This window comes from Peromyscus leucopus, chromosome 4 (assembly GCF_004664715.2).
Source record: "Peromyscus leucopus breed LL Stock chromosome 4, UCI_PerLeu_2.1, whole genome shotgun sequence".
Classification (NCBI taxonomy): Eukaryota; Metazoa; Chordata; class Mammalia; order Rodentia; family Cricetidae; genus Peromyscus; species Peromyscus leucopus.
In genome coordinates this window covers 108,191,813-108,213,879 of record NC_051066.1, presented here as the reverse complement: position 1 = coordinate 108,213,879, position 22,067 = coordinate 108,191,813, and the positions used below count along the sequence as shown (strand labels likewise).

The following is a 22,067-nucleotide window of genomic DNA, read 5'->3' as shown; positions in this document are numbered from 1 at the left end:
CCTGCCCCTCAAGAACTTCCTGAAGCTTCAGAGGCTGTCTGGCTCTACCATGACTGAGGATGCCCAAGGAAGCTCCACGCTACAGGAGAAGTCTTGCCATTGAAATCCTCACTGGACTAAATACGAGGATCTTATTGTCCACAGGCCCCCTTCAGAAACGACCCTCTAGAGAAGGTTGCTGGCTGCCTTCTTAGGATCCTCAGGATCCCAGCATGCTTCACTCCATGGTGCAATGACCAAACCAGTTTGCTTCCACTTCCTCTCTCTCTTTTTTCTCCTCTTCAAGTACTTGTGGTTGGCTGTTGCTATTACTCATCCTGTCACTTTGTTTCCCTGTAAGGACAGTGTGAGAGCCGCATATGAGATGAATCGTTGTCCGAGGCATCTTAGCACAGCGCTGTTTTCTGTTTTCCTTTCATCCAGCACAGCTCCGTTGAAGCCCTTAGCCACAGAGAAGTGCTGCTGCCCTGGCTGAAGCTCCCTAGCCGTCTCTTGTGTTCCCTTAAACCCAATGCTAGCTCTAGGAGCGGGGCCAGTCTCTCTGCACAGACCTTTTTACTCCCTTCTTATGCCAAATGCCTCCTTGGCATTTTGGCTCGTCGGTAACATCCATGCTTGGTTCTTGTAACTATAAATCTAAGAGCTGTTTAACAGAAGTTCAGCCGTGCTCACTGTGGGCTCTGGCTGGCTCCTTCATCTCCTTAGCCAGCTGGGCCTTTGAGTGTTGTTTTCTTGCCCCAAGGCATCATGGGAGCTGTGAAGGAACAGGAGAATCACACTGTTCTCCGCTATCTCACCAGGCTGACTTTAACAACTGGACATGTTGACCTCTGTCCTGGGCAACCAAAGAATTTTTGTTCCTAAAGTAGCGTAACAGAACAGGGCCGGCTGCTTTGAGTTGACCCGATCCTGCAACAGCTCTGTCACCTCTTGTTTCTTGAGGACGTAAGGGGAAAATTCAAAAGGACCAAGATCACTGTCATCATTTGCTATAGTTTGGATCTGTAGTGTATCCCAAGGGCCACCATGTTAAAGACACTACTGGGAGGCGGTGGAATGTTACAGGGGTGAGGCCACCGGGGAGGAAGCTAGGTCATGGTCGCTGGGCCCTCAGAGGAATGGTGCCCTCCATGTTCCTCTTGTTCCTGGTGATTTGTGGCTATCATGGTGTGAACAGCCTGTTCCTCCGTGCGCTCCCTGCCGTGAGGAGCTACCTGACCACAAACTCAACGCCAAGGGGCCAAGTGGATCCTCTGAAGCTGCAGCCAAGAGAGCTTCTTATAACCCGCTTGTCTCCCGTGGCTGTCACTGGGACCGAAACCAGCAGATATCATGCCTCCCACAACGTATGATATGCAAGAAACTGAGCAGAAACCCCACATCTGCTTCCTCAGGACAGAGTATGTAACTTTAATCTCGAAAGCAACTTTTGCCTTAGGAAAGTTCTGACTTGCTGTTGGATGCCAGGGATGCGTTTGCTGGGTTTTTTCCCCTGTGTTTTGATCCTCCCTCTTGTCTTTGGCGGCCATGTTGTTCTTGGTGGCCACATTCAGTGTCCTGAGCCTGTTGCTCACAGTTGGTGCTCTGAGGCTCGCTGCTCATGGGCCTCACTGGACCGTCGCTGAGGCTTCGTTCTTTCATCGGCTCCTTAAAGGTTCTGTTTCTCCCCACACTTCCCCATGAATGCTGGCAGCTTACAGCTCCCCTCTTTCCCTGTATTTATACATACACGGTATCTCGTTGTTTATATGTTCTGTGTACATGTAACTTTTATTTGAATTATTGGCTATGGTGGGGTTTTTTTTGTTATATTATTTAATTAATAAAAAAAATCTTTAGTCACCATTTTTTCCACTCAAGACCAAGTTATTTCCTTTCTTTCTTTCCGTTTTTGTTTTTGTTTTTTGTTTTTGAGACAGGGTTTCTCTGTATAGCTCTGGCTGTCCTAGAACTCACTTTATAGACCAGAGTGGCCTTGAATTCACAGAGGTCTGACTGCCTCTGCCTCCTGAGTGCTGGGATTAAAGGCGTGCACCACCGCCTGGCTGACCAAGTTATTCTCAAGTGCTAGCAAGAGGTCTCTCAATGGTGTGTAGGGAAGTGCTGAATAATCAGGTGTGTGTGTATGTGTGGGGTGTGTGTATATGGTGTGTATGGTATGGGTGTGGGGTGTGTGTGTGTGTGTGTGTGTGTGTGTGTGTGTGGTGTGTATGGTGTGGGTGTAGGGGGTGTGTGTATGTGTGGGGAGTATACGCATGTAGAAGGGGGCATGTGTGTGGTAGGTGGGATGTTTGGGCTTTTCTCCATCAAACATAGACTGTAGAGCACTGATCTCCACTTATCTCCCACCCCCCATCCTGTGACTTTGTCCTCTGTTGGTACAGTTCTTAAAATCAGCACTCATCTCTCGGCCGCTTCATTGTATATGGGGCTCAAAAGAGCTCTTTCCTGTAGCCAAGATGCTCAAGTGCGTACGTCACCTGCTAATTCTTCAGCGCCTTGTCTCAACAGGAACACACACTCACTGTTTTGTTACGCTGTAACGCCTTAATGATATTACCTCTTGAGTGCTGAGGACAATTCTGGCATGACAGGTGTCAATTACATGCTTGTTGAGTGAATCAGCAAGTGTCAGAGGCTTCCACATCAGACTCAAACTTCAAATCGGGTGAAAGCCTGGAGGGAAAGACGTGGGAGCGGGTGCTTCTGCCAACCTCACAGCGTGGCCTAGGATAGCTGTGCATTGTTCTTTACCCAGGCCCTAAGACCAAGGTTGGGGAGGCTGCAAGGATGGGATAAACCTGACTCTACCCAACGCCGGGCCATATGCCACCCTCAGCCTCAGCCTCAGCTCAGGTTCATCACCTGGTTTCAGGTGTCAGTCGAAGGAAGCTAGAGTCTAGGTGAGGGTCAGCGGGCATCATCTCTCTGCTGGGCCGGGCTGCTCCGGAGGAAGAAAGCAGATGTGCCGAGAGACCATTCTCCTGCCTGGGATCTTGAAGGAGACACTTACCCCTTGGGGCAGGAATAGACTTTGTGAGGACTGAATGTGCTCCTGCTTGTAGCACTTGGAGGTCTGAATGGCCACTGTACACATGCTGTGCGACCCACATATGGCCTTCATAAACACTCACTTATTCCACTCTGTGAGTGTTCCACACTGCCAAATGCATTTCTTCCCTTGTTACATGTGTGCTGAGTACCCCCCGACAGGCAGGTGGATGAGGACTAGGAAGGCAGATAGCGCTTGTTTTCAGCATGGCGGGATGCTCCCTTAGCATGGTAGATGCATCTGGGAATGGTGTGTAGGGCCACTGAGGAAGCAGGGCCAACGGTGGTGCTAGTGTTGTGGAATATATTTTTACATTTGTCTGTGCTGTGGAATATTTGTTTAATGAGGCAAAGAGGTGTTGCATAACCTTTTATGTTGCATTTGTTTAACTCTATGAAGCTGTGTTACTTTGCCTGCCTAAAACACCTGGTTGGTCTAATAAAGAACTGAAGGACCAATACTAGGCAGGAGAAAGGACAGGTGGGGCTGGCAGGCGGAGAGAATAAATAGGAGGAGAGGTCTGGGAAGAGAAGATAGAGGAGCAAGGGGAAAGGAGAGGAGAACTCCAGGAGCCAGCCACTCAGCTACACAGCTAGCCACAGAGTAAGAAGTAAGGAAAAGTAAAGAATAGAGAAAGGTAAAAGCCCAGAGGCAAAAGGCAGATTGGATCATTTAAGCTAAGAAAAGCTGGCTAGAAATAAGGCAAGCTAAGGCTGGGCATTCATAAGAAAGAATAAGACTCTGTGTGTTTACTTGGGAGCTGGGTGGAGGGTCTTCAACAAGCAAAGAGTAAAGAGTGAAAAACAACTAACAACACACTAGTGATGAAGAAAGGTGGTAGGAGTACTCCCCACGGAGGGTGGCACTTGAGCCAGGTTTGGAAGGTTAAGAAGTCCCTGTGTGTGTCATTGTAGGAGTTGAGGAGGTGGCTCAACAGTTGAGAGCATGGCTGCTCTTCCAGAGGACCCAGGTTCAATTACCAGCACTCACATGGAAGCTCACAACTATCTGTAACTCCAATTTCAGGGGATCCAATGTCTTCTTTCAGCTTCCATGGCCACTAGGCATGCATATGGTACACAGAGACACATTCAGGCAAAATACTCATACATAAAATAAATAAAAATTAGTAAAAATTTAAAGAAACATATGTATAAAAATCGCTTAGATTGTATGTTTGATGTCAGAGGCCAAAGAACAGGAGGCACTTATGGGGGTTACGCCACCAGGCAAAGCCTTCCCAGATCACTGTTGACAATGCCGTGGAAGAGAGTGGTAAGGGAATCATACAAGAAGACAACTCCTGGGAAGACATGTGGAATACGAGAAAGCATGATTCCAGGAACCCATCATCCAGGATCTCTCAAGGATGGTCAGGGCACCAGGCCAGTAGAAAGGGGACCTGGAACCTGGCCACAAACCTGGGTAGAAAGGGCGAACAGGCGAGAGTTCAGCCAGCCCCATGCACACTCAGCTACTCGTAGGCCAGGCACGGTAGTACAGGCCTGTAATCCCAGCACTCAGGAGGATCAGGAATTTAAGACCAACCTCAGCTACACAGCAACCTAGAGGCCAGCCTATGCTACCTGAGACCCTGTTTCAAAAAAACCTAAACAGAAAACAAACTTGCCAGAGATTCAAAATTATTTTCCCTTCTGCTTACCCCTCATCCTCGTGGGAACACTGGCCTATCTCATGTCTAGTGTTCCACCCACTCTGCTGGTCACACTGATGGGCTCCTCGAGTCTGAGTGAGCTGACCGTGGATACAGGATCTCTAATCCTATAGATACTGGGGTGAAGGTTACTATTACTTAAAAACTGGAGCAGAGTGGAGGAAGACAGGGTAAGAAGCAGGGCGGAAGTGAGGGAGGGCCAGGGAGGCAGCATCCTGTGGGAAAGAGTCCTCTGGACCTGTTTCATGTCCTTCACTCAAGAGACCCTGGCTCTTGGAAATCACTCTTCACTTGGGCTGGCTCACACACCGTTTGCTTTTATAAGCAAATAGAAAGATGACTTGATTTCTCGAAGTCTCTAAGTTCCCACAATCATTATTGTACATGCTGCTCCTTAGCATGGCTCTTGACTTGATAACACTAGCATTTCCTGTCTTCCACCTGCCTGATGCAGTGGCCTGCACACTGCTGGTGTCTTACCAATGAACGTTGATACAACTGTGAGTGCTCCTTCCATGTGTATGGACTACACCAAAGAATACTGTTCCAAGTAGAAGAGAAACTTTAGTGGGATGTAACCTTGGGTCAAGGAAATTTGAAGTGATTCCCAGAAAAATTCTATGGAGTATTCTCTCTGCTTCGAGACAGTTTGGGTAATGTGTGCATAATAAGCATGTTGTTTAGCAGGGTGACTTGTGAGTTTAGTCTTGAGGCTTACTCCCAAATACTTCCTGTGAAAAGAGACATATTTTGGGGGCATGAACAATTCCAGGTGATCTACCCATGATCCTTTGCCTTCTTTGCTTCTTACCAGATCCTTTTGTGTTTCAAGTGAGAAGGGAATGTCTGGTTAAGAAGAGTCTGTTGTGTGGGGATGTGCAGGAGCTCTGAGCTTCTCTGCTCTTGCGTCTCCAAGGACGATGCCAGATACCGTGCCGTATAAATATTTTAGACACCTGTGGATGAAGTGGACTCTTAATTAAGATAGCCCTTCCCCGTGAAAGCCACACTGGAAGAGTTCACTGACAAAATCTTTACTTCTCAGATTTCTCTGGGTCTCTCCAGCTCGTGAGAACCAATGGGGTCATGTTAACAGCTGTTAATCTAAGTTTGGCCAGCTCATTCAGACTTGAGCCGTGTGAAAACGCCACTGTGTCACGTGGGTGGGGTTCTGGGGGCACAGCGAAGGTTGGGTGGAAGAATTCCGGGTCCCTTGGACAAGTTCATAAACAAATCCGGGGATCTGAACTTGGGCCCTGCGCTTGCACAGTCAACACTTACACGGGGAACCATCTCCCTGGCCCCCGGGTTGGCATCTCACCCCAGTTCCTGTTCGCTATAACAGAGTACCCGAGACTGGATAATTGGTAAACAAAAAAGATTTCCTTGTCTCATAGTTTGAGGTCCAGTGGCTACACCCAGTTGACCAAAAGTGGCAGGATAAGCAGGCCATTCCGAGAAACGATTGAGGCTGACCTCTGTCTTAGTTACTTTTCATCACTGTGACCCAAATACCTGGCCCAAGCAGCCTTAGGGAGGAGCCATCTGAGGCAAGAAAACATGGCAGCGATGGTGTATGACAAAGGAAATTCTGTGGTTCCTCTAAGACAGGAAGCGGATAGAAAAGCAGACAAGGTCCTTGTAACCTTCAAAAGCACTCCCTCAATGGCCTACTTCCTGTAGCTAGTCCCTACCTTAAAACTTCCTCAAAATAGTTTCCTCAGCTGGAGACCAAAAGTTCAAAATAGGAGTCCACACGAGGCACTTTAAATCACTAACCCCCCTTTCTAAGAGGCTTGTGAAGTTCGGGCCCACTGAGGACAAGAACTCAGCCATGAAAGACAGGAGTCTATTTGCGAGGGCCTCCTGGAAGAACGGCAGCCAGCTTCAGAGCTTGTCTGGGGGAGGTCACTGTACAGTCCACCTTCCTCTTCTTGGGAACATCAAGCCGGATGGTGGCCTGCTGTCCCTTCAATGTTACTCAGCAGTGAGTCCACAAAGTAAGGCTATGGGGCTCAGACCATTCACCTCCTTCTGTCAACTAAGGCTCTGCTTCTGGGCCTAACTTGTTTTGTTCTTTTCTTAGCACGAGAATAATCTCCCAGAGGGCCCTTTTCATCTCTCAAACAGATTTCCAGCCAGCTTCCTCTGCCAGAGTTCCAGGCGCGTCCAGATGTGGTTGGGTCCTCAGGGTAGACCTTGTTTGACTTCCTTATTTCTCTGTGCCTCATTGTATCTCCTTGTAGATTTTATTTCCAGTATAAAGGGGTGGAGGTGGTGGTGGTGAAGGTGGAGGTGGTGGTGGTGATGGTGGAGGTGGTGGAGGTGGTGGTGGTGGTGGTGGTGGTGGTGGTGGTGGTGGAGGTGGTGAGGTAGTGGTGATGGTGGAGGTGGTGTGGTGGTGATGGAGGTGGTGGTGGTGGTGGAGGTGGTGGTGATGGTGGAGGTGGTGGTGATGGTGGAGGTGGTGGAGGTGGTGGAGGTGGTGGTGGTGGAGGTGGTAGAGGTGGTGATGGAGGTAGTGATGGTGGTGGAGGTGGTGGTGGTGATGGTGGAGGTGGTGGTGGTGGAGGTGGTGGTGGTGATGGTGGAGGTGGTGGTGGTGGTGGAGGTGGTGGAGGTGGAGGTGGTGGTGGTGGTTGGTATGGTGGAGGTGGTGGTGGTGGTGGTGGTGGAGGTGGTGGAGGTGGAGGTGGTGGTGGTGATGGTGGAGGTGGTGGTGGTGGTGGAGGTGGTGGTGGTGGTGGTGGTGGTGGAGGTGGTGGTGGTGGTGGTGGTGGAGGTGGAGGTGGTGGTGGTGGTTGGTATGGTGGAGGTGGTGGTGGTGGTGGTGGTGGTGGAGGTGAATGCAGGCATGCAGTCATTTACATAATCCTTTCGGTCTCTGTAGGTTAAAATCCTCTTGGAGTTCTCTTTTCATTTCCAGCTGTCTTCAAGGGGGTCCTGGGAGAGTATGTCTTCCTTTCTTTTGTGGAAGGCACCAGAATGTCCCTATCCCCACAAGACTCCTAGAGGTCCTGCTTTGACAGATATCTTAAAAGCAGATGCCAAGGAATGGAAGACCCAATCCTGACGGGTTAGTTGACATTTGCTGCTTATGTCTACGGCTGTGGAACTCATGACCTGGGTGCCCACACCTCTTCAGGGCTCAGTATCACTGGCTAGCTCTTGGTCACCAAGAGACCATCCTGCCTTCCTGCCAGCCCCAACCAGTCTCTAAAGCCCACTTACCCCTCTCTGGGGGAGGTCTTAAAGCAGATGATGTGTGTGTTCTGTATCACATCTTCTGGGTCCTTCGGGCACAGTGACTTGTCCTGTTGGTGTGACAGGGAAACATGGCCCACACTGGTTCCTCTGCTCAGGTAAAGTGAGACCTCTGGCTATGTCTTGAAATCGAGTTTCAGAAGGAGTCAGAGGAAGCAAAGTCAGTGAGTTTTTAAGACAGGAGAGAATGTGCTTAGAATTCACACAGGTGTTTAGAGAGAAGTGTGTCCTTAGACGCTCCGCAGTGGCCGTATGTGTGATTCTATGACTTAGGTGGCATAGCTCTGAAGATATGATTTACAATAAGGTTTAAGATTAAGAAAAGCAGAGGGGCGTAGGGGCGCACGCCTTTAATCCCAGCACTTGGGAGGCAGAGGCAGGAGGATCTCTGGGAGTTCCAGTCTGGTCTACAGAGTGAGTTCCAGGACAGCCAGGGCTACACAGAGAAACGCTGTCTCAAAAGGAAAAAAAAAACAAAACACCTGACTGAGATTCCAGGTGGTCTTAGGAGGTGTGCTGTTTAGACTTGGGCATGAGAGAGCGGTGTGGACCGAGATGATGACTCGAGCCGCAAGCGCTCCGGCTCTCACTTGAAATGTCTTCAGGAAGGAAACCCAGGCTCTGGAGGCCGTTTTGCTTTTATTAATGGTGCTGAGAGTTTCCGACTCCCTGCCAGATCCCAAGGGAAGGTGCTTTGTCCCCCTCCCGAGTCCTCTTAGTTTCCCACCTCTCTGTCCTGCCCCTGTCACAGAGACGGCAGCCGCAGCTCCCCGCTTTTCTCTCTCAGATGTTCCCTTGAGGCCAGCGAAGGCCACACAGGTCAGGAGGTCTGAGGAGGTAAGCTAGGCTGGAAGCAATACTCAAATGGTCAGCTTTCCAGAAACCGCCCAGTCCCCCGGCCTCCGAGTGGACAGCTCCGAGGTGTATTTACCCTGAGGACTTGAGCCCTCGAAGCCCACGGCAATCGTAACTTGTCTATTCATGCACCCCGGCAGCTCCTCTCCTGTCTATACTCCCACTGTCCTCTCCTCATCCTTGCTTTCTGGGTCCTAAGTAAGTGACCTGCACCCAGGTCTAACCTGAGCCTCACAATCTACCTTTGCTCCAACTTTGGCACGTCTGCGGTACCCTGGGATTTATGGTAATCCCAGTAAGCTAAACCCAGGCCCTCCCCCGCGTAATCTTGGGGAGCATATCCTCCTATCTCCTGGCACACCACCTCTCCAGATGCTAGAGCGAGAGCTATAGGACACTGGAAAAACGATTTTCTTTCTGTGGGTGTTCTACATCTCTGCCTGTGTTTTGCTGATGACATCAGAGGGCCTCCTCACCCGCGATGGAAGCCACCAGCCCTGTGCCATCCTGCTGTGGAGGCTTCTGAAAGTCACATGTAGCTATTGAGTTGGCTTATGCTCTCTTTCTTTCTTTCTTTTTTCTATTTTCTTTTCTTTTTGGAGATAGAGTCTCACACTGTAGCCTTGACCGGCTTGGAACTCACTATGTGGAACAGGCTGACCTTGAACACAGATCGCCTTGCCTCTGCTGGGGTTAAAGGTGTGCACCCGCCACAGCTGATCAAATTCTTAAGGAACTGAATTTTTATTTACTCAAAACTCATATATTAAAATTTAGATATTGCTTCTCAGTGCAGTTGCTAGGTATGTTTTAAGTATATTTGACCTACTTAGGTTTGTGAGCCTACTTTTCCAACTAGAATTTAGAAAGTATAACTACAGGTTGAGAATTTTTTCTTCTTTTATTCTTTGAGATTATAAAGTTACATCATCTCCTCCTTCCCTTTTCTCCATACTAACCCTCCCATATAATTTCTTACTCTCTTTCAAATTCATGACCTCTTTATTAATTCATATATATATATATATATATATATATATATATATATATATATGTTCCTAAATACATAAATCCAAATGAGAATTTTTGTTTGTTTGTTTGAGACAGGATTTATCTGTGCAACCCTGGCTGTCCTGGAACTCACTTTGTAGACCAGGCTGGTCTCGAACTCACAGAGATCTGTCTGCCTCTGCCTCCCGAGTGCTGAAATTAAAGGCCTGTGCCACCACCACCCAGGGAGAAATTTTTAATGAAAATTTAGCATCTAAATTATGATGTACTGAAGTGTAAACATACTCATTTTATCCTTACTATAAAAATCAAATGTAAAATATTTCATGAATAATTTCTTTATGTGTTTATGACTTATTTATTTATATTGTGTATTTATGGCTATTAGAAATTTTAAACTCATACCATGGCTCTTGTGAGGAACCCAGGGCCTTACCCATGATAGGCACATGATTTCCTTCTGAGTTACATCCCCAGTATTTGGTTCCTTCCTTCCTTTCTTCCTTTCTTCCTTTCTTCCTTCCTTCCTTCCTTCCTTCCTCTCTCTCTCTCTCTCTCTCTCTCTCTCTCTCTCTCTCTCTCTCTCTCTCTTGTTTTTTGCTTTTTCGAGACAGAGTTTCTCTGTGAAACAGTCCTGGTTGTCTGGAACTCACTCTGTAGACCAGGCTGGCCTCAGACTCACAGAGATCCACCTGCCTCTGCCTCCTGAGTGCTGGGATTAAAGGCAAGCGCCACCACTGTCGGGTTTAGTACCATTTTTATTGGGCAGTTTCTTTTAGACAATGTTCCTCTGCTGCTTTCACAGGCAGTAAACCTTCCGTCTTAGCATGTGACAATCTGCAATGTTGAAAGGTAAAATCCAATGCATGTTTCCTATTGAGAAATAGTACCTCCAGCCCAGCTGCAACACTTCTGTCTTCTCTGGAAGGATGAGGAACCATTCTTCTCTCCTGTGGCTTCAATACGGGAAAAGACCATTAGAACGGGGTTTCCAGTGACTCAGAAAAAGCTGAGGTGCTTTTTTAAAGGTCTCACTATGTAGCACAGGATGATCTCAAATTCATAGTCCTGTCTCAGCCTCCCAAGCACTGGGATTATAGGTGTATGCCACCTGGCCTGGCAGATTTGGATTTAAACAGGGCCGAGGATCAGTATTTCTGGTATTAGGAGTGTACCCCTAACTGGTGGGAAGCCCAATGATTGGTTATAAGATGGCTACTCGACTCAATGGGGTTCTAGCACTGCCTCGCAATCGTCTTGAAGAGCAAAGCCAGAGCCCTACTGTTAGTAGTCATGGGTACCCTTTGTCCCGTTTCTGAGGTCATGGAAGGCCAGGTTAGAAGAGAAGAAGAGCCCTGGGAGAAGGCTTCCTGGAGATTTACTCAGTTCTCGAAGCAGTTCTAACCCAAGAAACGCCCATGTCCTCAGGGTACATTCCTCCTGGGGTCCTGACACCTGCAAAGGAAAGCACTTACCTAATACACAGTAATGGCTCCAGGGAGAGAAATTAGTGGAGCAGGTTTGTGTTTATAGCTCAAGGGGAAGGAACTAGATGCATTTATCTATTTTTTTTTTCCACAGTAGAAAAGCTGATCAGTAGCCTTCTTGTTCAGTATAGTGGGCCGTTTCCAGCACCACCCCACAGCTGCGCTTTGGGTTCAGCAAATTTGTGGCTGGCCTGGGAAAGGATCGCCGTTTATAACATTGTTTCTATGGGAGACACATTCCAAGATCCAAACAATGAGTTTAGCAGAGAATATCTGGCTTCCAGGCTTCCAGGATGCGCTAGTCCGCACTTGGGGATTTGGCTACCCTTTCTTTAACTGCGAGGTTATCTTCCCCTTCCCCTTCGGTTGGGGACCCACTGCAAGGTTGAGGATGTATAGAATTTTGGTGAGAGGTTACAGAATCCGCAGCTGGGTGCTTCCTCCTATGCACTAGGTTCCCCTGAGGTCTAAAGATGGAGAAGAGGAGGAGGCGGGGGATGGACAAAGAAACTTGACTTCCTTCACATTACTGTCACGTCTGCCGGCCTGCGAAGTCGAAGGGGGCCCACTTAGCCCTTTAGCTGCTCAAACCCTTTTGGTAACGAGCCCGGGTGTTAGAAAAGAAACACCACCCCACCCCACCAACTGCACATCCTCTGCTAGGAAATCTGCATTCTCTAGGCGGGCTGCTCCCTGGAACTGACTGTCACTGTGCCAGGCGAGTCTAAGAGTCTGGGCCAAATCTCCATGCCGCTTGGAGAGGGCCGGCGCAGTGGGGTGAGAGGAGCCACCTTATCCTCTTCACTCACGCCCTCCGCCCCCTCCTCATTCACTCCAGCCGGTCCGGTGGAAAGGCGGGCAGCCCGCGCGAGCTGGAGTGGAGGGGGGGCGGCAACGAGAAGCCACAGCATTGTCTGTCTTGCTGGGAGGGGAGAAGCCCCGCCCCCTAGAGGGGAGGGAGAGGAGGGAAGAAAGGCGAGAGAAGAGGGGTGGGTAGAGGAGAGCTGCAAGGGTGACGAGTGGGTTGGTCAAGGATCGGCAGATAAAGGCAGAGCTTGGGGAGGCGGGGCGGAGGGACCAGGAGGGCGGGGCGCCCGCCCCCAGCCGCGCTGTCGCCGCCCAGCCCGGCCCGAGCGAGCGGGTCTCGCGGATCGCTGGCCAAGCACGCTGGAACACCCCCCACCCCCGCAGCGGCGCCCCCACTTTCCAACCCCTGCGGCGCGCGCGGATGCAGCTGGCCCGGGACGCAGGCAAGACACCAGGCGTGGGGCGCGAGGAGCCGGGTATTGGCGAGGGATGCGGACGCAAGGTGCGGGCGCCGGGGGTCCTGTCTCCCCCTACCCAGTCCAAAGTTTTCCCACATAGGCCCTTGGTCGGCCTGGCCCGGCCACTGAGTCTCTCCTGTCCCCGCTCGCCAACCCTCCCCGGAGCCACAAGGTGGTCCTAGGCATGCGGTCTGTCCCAGGAGCAGAGCAGACGGGCGCCCCAGCCCACTCGCTTTCCCCGGGTAGAAAGTTGTGGCTTGGAGTTCATCCTGCCGCTCTGACCCCTTGAGGTCTTTTCTGGGGTCGACACCAAATGCAGTGGCAGGAGAGTGCCCCCTTCCCGGAGCAGGGTGTCCCGAACTCCCTGTTGAAGCGGAGCTGGACAGCAGGTGCAGGCCTGGGTAGCTTAGGGGAGGGTCGGACTGTAATGCGCCCCCTGGCTCCCAGGGCGAGGGCCGTGTGGTCGGCCGGGACCGGCCGGGACCAGCCCGGTCCGCCTTGGCCTTCAGAGTTTCAAAGCGCGCAGTGCTTAGGCTCACTTCCCGCTCCCGGGTTTCATGTCCCCTCCAGAGCTGGTGCCTGAGGTCGCTGGAGGCCGAGCTAGGCAGGTGCTTTCAAAAGGCGGCCTCGCCATTTGTGCATCTAGAGTGCTTACTCTGTACCCAGCTCTACCCCGAGAGCGTCCTAGAGACAGCAGAGTGGGGGTGTCCTGACAGGCACGGATCTGGACCGGCCACAGCACCCCTGTGCTTCAGTGGCAAGCTCAGAGCCAGGCTTCATTACGCTGCGCGCGCTTTAGTCCCAAACGTCTGGAAACCAGGGGATTAGAGCCACTTTTCCCTGAGGGCAGAGGCCAGGGTTATGGTAAGCAAGCACCCCCAAGAGGAGGATTCCTGCGTGAGGAAGCGGTGGACAAATGACAACTTGTGAGAGCAGTCTCTGTTCTGCGGTATTGGTCCTGGGGCGGTGGGAGAAAAGAATTCGAATCACGGTTCTTATAACCCAGCTGCCAGATGCAGCCAGGGGACCCTTTCTGAAGAGCATGTGAACGAGGAATCTGAGGTTGATTTGTCATACTTTCGATCCACATTTATTAAGCGGAAACTTTTCCTACAGGTGGTCTGAGGGTTAATCCTCCGTGGCTAAGCTATACTGAGTTTGAGAAGAGTGCCCCCCTTCTCTTCCTTGTTCCCTTCCTTTCTTCTTTTCTGTCCCAGGGGACTGACTGTGGTGTCTTCCTGAGCGGTGCCCATTTGAGCTCAGAGGCCTAGAGTGGGGCTGTTGAGTGTGGACAGTTTTCTCCTTTGGACAAAAGCCTGATGCTTGGGACCTGCTGCAGTCTAACGGGTCTCCGGAAGGCAGAGGGGAGCATCAAACGATGGCTGAGCTTGGAGAGATGACCTTAGTCTGCAAAGAAACCTGTTTCTGGCGCTAGTACAAGTGTGTGGTCTGCCTGGCCACCTGGGGGTATGGACCGGTAGTATTTGAGATTGCCTGTGCAATGGTGGGAAGTCGTGGGAAGCCACACCCATCCCCTCGTTAACAAATAGAAGCGTGCTGCAGGAACACAACAAAATATGGGGTTCAAACACAAATGAGGAGAAGTAGCCTCGTGAAACCCAACTGGAAGACTAGGGTATCCGAGGTCCCCATGCCAGCACCTGTGGGGTGGCCCGGGTGGCCAGGGCATGCTCTCTCTGTACTTGCCCCTGTGGTTTCTGCTGCCAGCATCATCCCCACTTGGCCCAGGGCGATGTCGCTGAGCCCCTGACCTCGGAAGCACACTTCTCTCCATCTCAGTGTGGCTTCTCTTTAGAGGTGCCCGATGTGACTCTATTTTGTGGTATTTTCGGGGGAGGGCAGCGGATGCCACACCTTGTTTTCCGTTTTCTTCCTCACTCTGATGTTTGGGTCGGTCTGCAGCATCTCAGAGGCCCGCTGGTTTCACTTTGGCTTCTTTCCTGGTGCCTCAGAGTCAGGCTCCTTGTCTGGTTCTGTGCACAAGTTCTTTGGGAATGGCTAAAGATCCCGGCTAGAGATGCCCAGGCGGTACTTTGGCATCTCTCCACTACTTCTTTCAGGCTGGACTCTGGGACTTGCCAGAAAGGAGACCCTCTGTCCAATCACAAAAGAACCTGAGCTGACTGCTGCTTTTAGTCCTCTTTGGGATTCTTAGGCAGGAAGTGTCCTCCCAGCCTGGGAGGAGATGGAGGTGGATCATGCAGAGCGAGGCTGCCAGAGTCCTAAGGAAAGGCAGAGAGGGAAGAGAGTGGGTTGTCCTAAGAACAGCCTTAGGGCCTGCCCAAGCCTCCTTTCCTCTCCTCCAGTGAAAACCTGGGCTTGTCCTGTGCTTGGAACTGAAAATGTCCTGTCTCTGATCTCCAGTCTCAGCTGCGGAGAGCTGCCCCAGCTGTGTGCATGATGCCAAGGCAGCAAGCAGTCCTTCATGCTGTTTCCTGATGCCCTTCACAGTGCGCTCCATTTATTTACCCCAGTGACAGACACACTCACATATCAACACCTCCCTGACTCCTCAAAGTTTTTATTTTAGTTGTTTGGTTTTTGTTTTATTTTGTTTCTCTGTGTAGCACTGGCTGTCCAGGAAACTCACTGTGTAGACCAGGGTAGCCTTGAATTCCCAGAGATCCTCCTGCCTCTGCCTCATAAATGCTGGGACTAAAAGCTAGAATCACATGCCATTATTGCCCAGCTAACTCCCAGAAGAATTTTTTAAAGACCTTAAGGCAGAGTAAGCTCACCCCTTAAGCCTGTGATTGCCAGTTTGTGTATCCTCAGAGGACATGGCTGTCGGGGGAAGTGGGTAGAGGATGGAGCAGTGGGTACAGTAAACATGGACATGCTTAGACTCCACAGAGCGGGTCACTGCTGATCATCTCTGGACGAAGACACCAGAACCTATAAAGCACAACTTGATGCAGTTGCTTGGGTTAGTAGTTTGGGGCTGCTGTGGACTCTTGCTCAAGACAACTGTGGCTGAACCAGAGAGTGAAGGACATTTTTCTAATGATTTCCAAGTCCCCCCTTCCCCACTGAATGGCTGACAGAAAGATACTGTGTGTTCTCTTTGGCTGTCAACCCAAAGTGTTGGGCGAAGTATTCCATCCCTGTGTGGTTTTACCAGTGGTTGGCACTCAGGTGTGTTTGTTAGTTAAGTACTCCTTGCTATAGTATAATGCTTTTACTTCCTAGCTGGAGGATGTGGATCATGTCGTAGATCTGGTCAGTGTCTCCTTCTGTGTCCTGGGCTTCTACCAGTGACCAATGGGAGGGGTTTTGTAAGTACACCCCAGCCCCCCCACTCTGATGGGATTACTTTGGGACATGTCCTGTGCTGTCTCTAAAGTTCCTTCCTGGGACACTTTTCCAACTGCTCCCAGGAATAACTCTTTCTCTTTTTTCTTTCTTTTGAAGACTTTTTATTCTCTGAGTATAGGTGAATTCCTGCATTGTATGTGTGTGCGCCATGTGAGTGCTTGGTGTCCGAAGAGGTCAGATAGGGGCATTGGATTTCCTGGAACTGGAGCTACACATGGTTGTGAACTGCCGTGTAGGGGGTAGGAATTGAACCTGGCCCAGACAGCAGCCAGTGCTCTTAACCACTGAGCCATCCATCACTGTGTCCCCCTTCTTGTCTCATATACCCATCCTCCTTACACTTGAACTTGAATTCTTGTCTCTGCTTCTGGGGGAACTCCACCTAAAATAGACTTTAGAATTTAGTTTAAAATTCATAAGACGGAAATTCTGATAGCTATCCCCTAGTGATATTCTGAAGACAATGAACTGTCACCAGCCATCAGAAAAGGGCCTGGCACACCTCAAGCTTCGGGAAAACATTTCCTGGTTCTCTGATGAATACGAAGGAGGCTGTGATGGACCTGAGAGTGTGTGCAATGGTGGGACACGGGGGATTAGGCTCAGAAAGAGAAGCTGTTAGGTGTGAAAATGGAGGTCAGCATCTCGGGGGTGCATAGCTAGGTTGTGATCAGTGATACACCATAGCATTGTAATGGCTAGCTCTCGGAAGCGGGGTGTGGGGAAGCCCTGCTTTGGGGTGCTCGCCTGTTTCTGTAGTGTAAATATTTCTGTTATGGCTGGTTCTTAGCTATCAGCATGGCATCATTGGACACTGAGTTGTCAAGACATGAGTTGTGTGGCCCCTTTGGCCACAGCCGAGCTGGGATATACCAGTCATCTCACTTTCAATTGTACGCACTGAGACGGGGAGGATATTATGACTGTCCTGGGTGTCCAAAATTTGCTCTGACTTGGTTGAATCACCATGCGAGACAGTCCTGGGGCCCTAAGTTGGTCATTGAGACATTTACACTGAGTCTTTCTGGGCCTTTCTTCCACATCTCAAAGGCAAGGGCCTAGGTGGTTCCCTTCTAGCCCTGGGTTTCCTTAGGAAGGGTCCATTGCATTTTAAGGAGAGGTTTAAACGTCTACTCAAGACTGAAATCTTGAACAACAGAAAGCTTTTCCAAAAGCATGTGTCCATCCTCACAGGTGTGCATCCCTGGGCACCCTCAAGAGGTGCTAGGGCCTCCTGCTGGATAAGAAGTTCAGTGGACATTGACCCAGGATAACCCTGCCTGCCCTTCATGGCCCATGAAATATGTGAGGCCAGGGAAGGCCTGGGAAGGGAGGTTAGGATGGCTTCTGTGGAAAGGACAGTCTAACTTCCTGAACACTGTGCAGTTTCTTAGGAACCCAAGAGGAGTTGAAGAAAGAGCATGTGGAGAGCAGAGTTTTTGTAAGACAGTTTTTCACATCCTTGGAGTGGCTCACTCTCTCTGCTTGGACAGCCTTCCTGATGGAGCCCCTGACTGAGCACTCGACTAAGGCTATAATTGGACAAGTGCTTGGGGACATCCCTTGAGTCATTGTTTACAATGCCTACAATCCCAAGTTAGTTAATTATGGTATGGAATATCATGTGGCTTCCAAACTAAAGGTTATGGATGTGCATCTGTAAACATGGACAGATACTATATATTTCTCAGAAGGAAGCTACCAGGCAGGGTACTACTTTTGTGAAACATGCCATCCATTCAGATTTGTGTCTGCAAGAATGGACGGCAATGTGCCGATGGCAGGTCTCTCTATGTGGCCGAACTTTGGGAGAATTTGATTTCCAATCTTCTTTTTTCCAGATGGAATAACTTTGCATTTTTAATGCCCCATTGAAAACCATAAAAATTATCCCTTGGATGGTTTTTATGTGTACAATTCAGTGTCAGCAAATCCATTTGTAATCTTGTAGGCCATTTGCCACTCTAAACAGGCACTGTAGAAACCTTCAATAGTCACTCCCTTCCCACTCTCCTCAGTGCCTGGTTACCGCTGTTCTCCATGCTGTCTTTATGAATTTAATTTGCCTGTTCTAGGTAGGCCCTGTATAAGCGGGATCTTCTGATATTTGTCCCCTTATGATTATTATTCCATATTAAGCTTTCTGCTTATCTACATTTTAAAAAAATACAAGCAAAATGTGCATATTATTTATATAATAGTAAGGAAGGCCCCGGGAGAGAGGTGTGGTATTTGGTGTTTGTGGTTCATTGCATGCAGGGCCACAGGGCCCTGGCCATTCTCCCTGACCTGGGACAGGTGTCATGCTCCACCTCCATCTCAGCCTAGAAGGACAGAAGTAGATGGTTGGAGCTGAGGTGTACAGCTCTTGGCTGGGAGCTGGAGATAGCTGGGTTTGATGGTTGCGAGCTGCTGTACCTCAGGCCCTTGCAGCTGAACTGTCTTACCCCAGGATTATCTGTGTGGGTGGTGAGTCGGGAAATCGGGTCAGTAGATGTCTTCTTGTGAGTGAGATTCAGTGATGGGGTTGTTGAGACCAACTTCATTAAATATGGACTCTCAACTTTTCTATGTTAAGCATCTTTTGTGTGTCCCAAACCCTGTGGCTGACCAGGACTTGCTGACTGCCTCTCATGGTGACCATGGGTATGCCTGCTGATGCTTTGATTACATGGTCTGGGGCACAAGGGGGACTTTAGTTGGTGGGGTCCATGAAGCTTCAGGTATTCTGAGGAATTAAGTAATAGCTGCAGATAATAGGTACCCTGTTTATGAAGTTCTATGCAGGATCACCTTGACCAGGGGGACATTTAGGGTGAGAGTCACTCTGCTGCGCCAAGTGAAGGGACAGCTGTGGTATAGGGGCAGTTCCAGGAAACATGTGTGTACTTTGAACTGGAATTGAGGTGAAGGTGGTCAGGAGGCTGTGGTGCCGAGGACTGGGAAGCCTCGGGTACTCCAGGGTCACCGAATGGGTCAGGATGCTTTTCTAGGAGGAAAGCCTTAAGATCCTTGCTAAGGGAGGTCCTGTTGGGCCCATGAGCCTTCACTGCGTTGATCAAAGGTAGGTCTGGGAAGCCTCTTGGGAAGTCTCTGGACCTGGTTCTGCCTTTTCATCTGCCTGGTGGGAAGCTGCTTTTACATCCCAGGCACTTAGGGAACTGTGAAGCTGATTCTATAGAGGTAGCCGTTGAGGACCCAGAAGAGGCTCTGTTTCTCCTGGTGCTGATTTTCCTTGTAGGGCTAGCCAGCTGATAACAGGGCAAGCAGAGCAGGTGTGACTATGCTGCTGTGGAGGATTTCCCTTGGAATGCAATGGAAACCCCAGATGTGAAGTTTCTTCGGTGCTGGGAGATCGGCTGTATGATGCTGAATTTTCCTGTGTTCATGGTCGGTCCTTATGTTTGTGAAGAGGTGGGTTAGATACTCTGCTGTGGCTGCCTGCCTGGAGGCCCTTCCCTTAGTCCAGGGAACCTGTGGGCTCTGGGAACAAAGGGAGTTGGCCATCCTGGCTTTTGACTTTCAACCCTGACCCCAGGTAAAAAGTAGAGGAAAACCCCAAGTTTCGGGTATACAAAGTTCAGATTCTCAGCTTCTAGCACCAAAAAAGGAAGCCGCGTGGGGTTCCCTTTCAGGAAGGGGATGTGAAGTCAGAGGTGAGTTTCAGTGTGGCCAGTGACTTGGAAACCACGCTGTAAACAGGATGTGTGGTCCTCACAGAAACCTATCATGGGAGGAAACCAGAGGCAGCCCTCCCTCCCCTACCTGCTCGGGTCAGTTGGCGGGTCTGCTGAGCTGGGGGCCAGCTCCATGGGCAGGAAGGACCAAAGACCGGGCCAGAAGGAAGTTCAATTGACCTTCTAGGGAAGATTTTTAAATTACCCTATAAAATAGCCTTTGCTTTTGAGAAATGCAGGTCAGGAGTGTTTCCTCTGAGGCACTCAACTGGGGTCAATGTCGTCTCCGCAGTAGCCCCGAACCACTTCGAGACAAACCAATCCCAGGAAATTTCTATCATGGTTGAGTTTTAGTTCATGGGGTGGGGGTAGAGGGGTAGGGGTGGGGGGGGGCTGAAATACGTACACTGTGCACTGTGACAGGCCCCGCTGCATGTCGACAGAGGGACTGCCCCATGGGCTTGTGATGAAGCTCTTCCCTCCAGGGTCTGTATGTAATGGGGGGTGAGGACCAGCAGCCTAAGACTCTGCTCTCCTTGAGCCAGTCTGGATTCTCTCATCTACCTCGTCTACAGTGGGTGACACAGTTTCTAAGGAGAGTCCAGAGTGGTCTTGCCCATATGCGGGGAGTGGGGGCTGCTGAACAGAGAGGCCATGATGCATGGGGCCTTGTTTGCTTTCCTCACCCAGGGCTCAAACCCTGGATCACACCCTTTTCGTCCAATCATGTTTCAGTACAGCTGTGATGCTTCAGGCATCTCTATGTAGGGAGGTCTCCATGCTCAAAGGGATTTAGAGCACTATTGTGCCTTGCACCAGACCTCACACTGTGCTCCTCACCTACAACCTCTGTGATAGGCCTCTTCACAGTCAGCCTGCCAGGATAAGCCCTTCCCTGAGTTCTGTGAGCTGCCTGCCTAGCAAATCAGCCAAACCGGAGGAGGGGTTGTGGGATCCTGATTGGTAGCTACCCAGTTGGTCAGAAGCACGGGTTCTGGGTCTTGTGAAGAGAGGGGATGGTCTAGGGCATTGAGTCCCCAGCCTGTGAGAGCCAGTGCTGCCTCCAAGATAGCCAGTGTCAGGACTTAACTGGACTAGGGGCCACTAGATGTCCAGAACAGATTGCCACTTGCTGGTGCGAGAAATCCCACTATCTCAGGGCTTCTGTGTTGAATGGGATGTGACAAGGAAAAACACTGACGTGTTACCCTGGACCCCCCATTAACACACACCCATACATACACACCACACTCAGCTCTCTCACCCTCATTTCACATCCCATAACACTCTACACACTCACACTGCCGTGCCTATCTTTACACACACCCTCTCTTACACACCTATACCCGTGCCTTCATATCCACTCACACACAGCCTTTTCTGACAGAGTTTTTACTTCCTTCATGGTCTTTTTTTTTTAGTATGCACCACGGCTGTTGTTTCCTCATAAGAGATGAAGGGCCTCTTGAGTTTTCCTTCCATAAACATCCATTGAGAAGGCCAAGAAGCCTTCGGATGCCCGAGGGATGTCCCTCTATAAACAGGCTGCTGTTCTTCTGGCCAGGCTGATTGTCTAGGTGTCTCAGGGTGGCTCCAGTCACTCGCTTGGCCAGCCCTGCTGGTGTGGAGCAGGAAGCAGGTGTTTGGGGCCTCAGCTTCACTTCCTGAGATCTCCTGCAGTAGCTGTGCTGGGGGAATTCAGACCTGATTGTGAGCACAGGGCCTGAGTCAGAGGCCCAGGTGGTGTGGAAGGAGCTGGCCTTTGCAGCCCAACTGCTAGGGGAATCCCAGCCCAGCGCCCTGCGGTGGCTCAGTTCTGCATCTGCCCAGGGGCCCATGGGAGTGAGGTGGCCTGGATAGGAGCTGTGCCTTTGCTAGTAGTGGAGGCTTCTTTCTGAGGGCAGGGGTGGGAGTGAGGGACTGAATGTGGGGCCTGTGATGGAGAAAAGTAGTTTATTCTCTTGACAGTTGCTATGGTTGAGGGTCGGTGGCTGTGACTGCCAGGCCCACGGTCCTGGACAAGGGTCTTTATGCTCTGCCCTGGGCCTGGCTCTTACAGGTCTGCCTCTCCTACAGCCTGTTTGCTGGACCACTCCTTCCATCTTCCCTTATCCCAACACTCCCAACCTCTGCTGGCTGGTGCCAGACCCAGCCTGTACTATCTCATTTGCTGAGACCGTCTCAGCCAGGCACTGCACCAGGAACACTGGGCTCTGTGTGACCTTTCATTTCTTCTCTGATGCTTCTTTTGTGGTGTGCAGGGTTAATGCATTTTCCTCCTAGTCAGAATCTCGCATTCTCTCCCACCTCCCCCATTTGCGCACCCCCCCCCCCCAATGCGGTCCTTGGTGACTAACTCTTCTGCTTTCCCCTTTAATCTCTCTCTCGTAGCATTCACAATGCTTCCGATGCTCTCCTCCTCAGGACCGGATGTGGCCAGAAGAT

At 50.4% G+C, this 22,067-nt stretch overlaps 1 protein-coding gene across 3 annotated transcripts in view; it reads left to right on the top strand.

The window, feature by feature from the left end:
- The first annotated feature begins 12,410 nt into the window (after positions 1–12,410).
- The window catches only part of Rassf2 (Ras association domain family member 2), a 50,959-nt gene continuing 41,302 nt past the window's right edge, over positions 12,411–22,067 (top strand). For 2 of the 3 annotated variants that reach the window (XR_005091408.1, XM_028878613.2), the window contains exon 1: positions 12,411–12,653. The gene's annotated coding sequence lies outside the window, so the exon portion shown is untranslated. The remainder of the gene's footprint in view (positions 12,654–22,067) is intronic. The other variant, XR_005091409.1, reaches the window with a different exon arrangement.